At 38.2% G+C, this 2,644-nt stretch overlaps 1 long non-coding RNA gene across 1 annotated transcript; it reads right to left on the reverse strand.

Moving 5' to 3' along the window:
* Positions 1-572: 572 nt before the first annotated feature.
* On the reverse strand, positions 573-2,638 carry LOC147007099 (uncharacterized). Its single transcript, XR_015054405.1, has 4 exons — positions 2,381-2,638; positions 2,208-2,273; positions 1,888-1,997; positions 573-1,390 (listed from the first exon to the last, which is right to left on the reverse strand). It is a non-coding gene; the product is annotated as an uncharacterized LOC147007099 (long non-coding RNA).
* Positions 2,639-2,644: the final 6 nt, after the last annotated feature.

Below are 2,644 nucleotides of genomic sequence, written 5' to 3' on the forward strand. Positions count from 1 at the left end.
CCTCGTGGGACTATAAAAGTTAGTTTGCAGCTCGAACAAAATCTTAACTTCAAGTTTACCTTTGAAAAGCTTAAAACTTAGAAATGTCATCAATGGTGCAGCATGATAAATGCAACTGTGCATCAAATGAGTCAGAGTGAACAAATTAAAGAAATCAAGTTATAATAGTGAAAATTGAAGAAGACCAAAAAAAAAAAGTTTATGAATAAACACTTACATTTAAAGCAAATGTGACCCAATCTCACACAAAAATTGGCAAGAAACGGTTGCTTTAGCTTTTCCACGAGACTTGACAATGTAAAAAAAGAAAAGAAAAGCGAAGCAGAACAAAATTGACCAAAACTTAATTCCTATTCAGAATGGCAAATTTTGTATCAAGCTTTGTTATAATATGCATACCCCAGTGGTAATGAATCGTGCATTTGCACACCCAAACAGATTTTGTATGAAGCAAACGCTTTCAAAAGGACTGAAATGCAATGATCGCGGTTCATCAATCAAGTCTGACACGTTCTTCTCGACAAAGGACGTCTGCAAATTTGTTCTAAATAAATAATTTTTTAAAAATCACAAACTTTTTATGCCATTTATTCTTTCAGAAGTTGCATAAAGAAAGCATCAATTTTTTTTTTTTTTTTTACACAGCAGTGCTCACAAAACAAATAAAGATGATACATACCAAGCACCTATTCTCCACTCACTGCCGAACATGAGTGCCTTCTTCCGCTGCACAGATTACCGAACTCGATCCCAGTTCGACACTCGATGACGGTGCCAATAAAGTCATTTAATCCCATGCCCTCAAATACAAGAAGAGTTCCAAGGCCAAGGATAAACCATTTCTCTCTTGGAACTCTTTTCTCTGTTTCACACTTCATTTAATTGGTGAATAACCTGGTAAATCAAGTAAAACATGGCCAAGCATTTTTGCCACAAAATAAAAAGTTCTCCACAGTTACAAGTGGTGCAATAATCAGAGAAGAGAGAAGATAATCTCAGTTTTCAGTTAAAGATACCAACAAAATGTATTATTCTGCACCTTAAGTACAATCTCCACATTCTCTTGAAAAATTTTAATATTTAAAATAATAATAATTTAAAAAATACAGCACACAAGTTTTCTGACTGAAAACGTTTTACCTGGAGAAAATAATTTTTTGTTATATTTTCAAATTAAATGGGTTAGACAAAACATCTTTGGGGAGAGCACAGCAGGCTGGAAAGGTGAGAGGGACGAGGTGGGTCAGTGGAGATAACTCAACCTTCGGTAATCAATTTGAGTTGACCATTCAGCCCGAGCAGCAGAGAAAGAAATGATGCCCGATGAATATGATCGAACAGGGGAGATAATTGCAGCAATTTCTTTCAACACAAGTCAATTTCGTGATTCCTGAAGCGACATTGAAGCCATGGTAAAATAACGAATCATCAAATAAGCCAGTAAAGCAATCACAAATAATCACTCAGAGCAGTTGAGCATCCCAATGCAGCAGACGATGACACCGATTCAAAACAATTTCTGAATTACAGTTCAGTAGGAACACCGTTTCCTGGAGGAACAAATATTTGCAGAGAATGCTGCGTATACTTGTCAATGACAGTGGCAAGCAGGGATACATGTATGTGCCAAATTCCTCAGCTGTCAAGATGTGGGAGATCCAGAAAGAAAAACAAACAAACACTTTGTACATTCAAGTGGAAAAAAAAACAGTAGGCAGGGGAGGAAGGAGTGGTTGGGGAAAAACATTTTACAAATCATAATAATACTAATAATCAAGCACTGTCCATTCTGCCAATGCAAGTTGCAGTCTTTGCAAAGTGTATCCCAAACATCAGTCCACACAATGGGAACAGAGTCTCCAATGTGTACTTTTTGGACTCATTTACCTGGCTAATTGCCATCCAGGTGAGTCCAGTTATCAAAGCTGAGAGTTGATTTTAGGTGCCAGCTCAGCGATCTCTTTCAACAAGTCTCCTTCTGATTCGATCTTAACAAGCTGCAGGGAAGGCGAGAGACAGAGCAAGCAGGTTAAAATTGTTCATTGGCAAAAAAAAAAAATTAAAATGCTTGTGCCACCCATCTCCACAGCAAGAGATAAAATTACTTGGGGAAGGAGGGGGAGAGTTTGTCCACCACATGTTCCACAAATAAACAAAATGACAACTGATAGTTTACAGTTATCTGAAAAAGCAGTGAAGAACCTCACCTGACCCTTCTGCAATTGTTTACCGGATGCCTGATCCTCTTTCAGCTTCTTTATCGCTTTCAGTTTCTGGAAGTCAGCATAGAGGGAAAGGCATTTAGCAAGGGATGCAAAGCGTTTTATTTAAATGGAGAAAAGGCACACAAAATGGATCAGAACTCCCAAGGGAAAGTCACCTTATTTAGGCCCTTAAGGCGTTTCTCGGTGGTCAATGCAAGGTCATTGGACTGGGCAGTGGCCGAATTGGACACAGCTGGATCCTTCACCTGGGTCTCTGGCTTTGATGTCAAGGTTTCATCCTCCACAATGTCTGATTTTTTATTTTGTTCGCCTGCTTTGGCCTATGAAAACAATCATTAAGGAAATCAGAAATGTACACAAAGTTTGAGGAAATGGATATTTGAACAATGTTTTCAAAGGAAGGCAAGCAAAAGTGGAGC

Source organism: Eptatretus burgeri, unplaced genomic scaffold (genome assembly GCF_056783735.1).
Source record: "Eptatretus burgeri isolate ZD-2024b unplaced genomic scaffold, Ebu_testis_v1 Ebu_testis_scaffold_684, whole genome shotgun sequence".
NCBI lineage: Eukaryota > Metazoa > Chordata > Myxini > Myxiniformes > Myxinidae > Eptatretus > Eptatretus burgeri.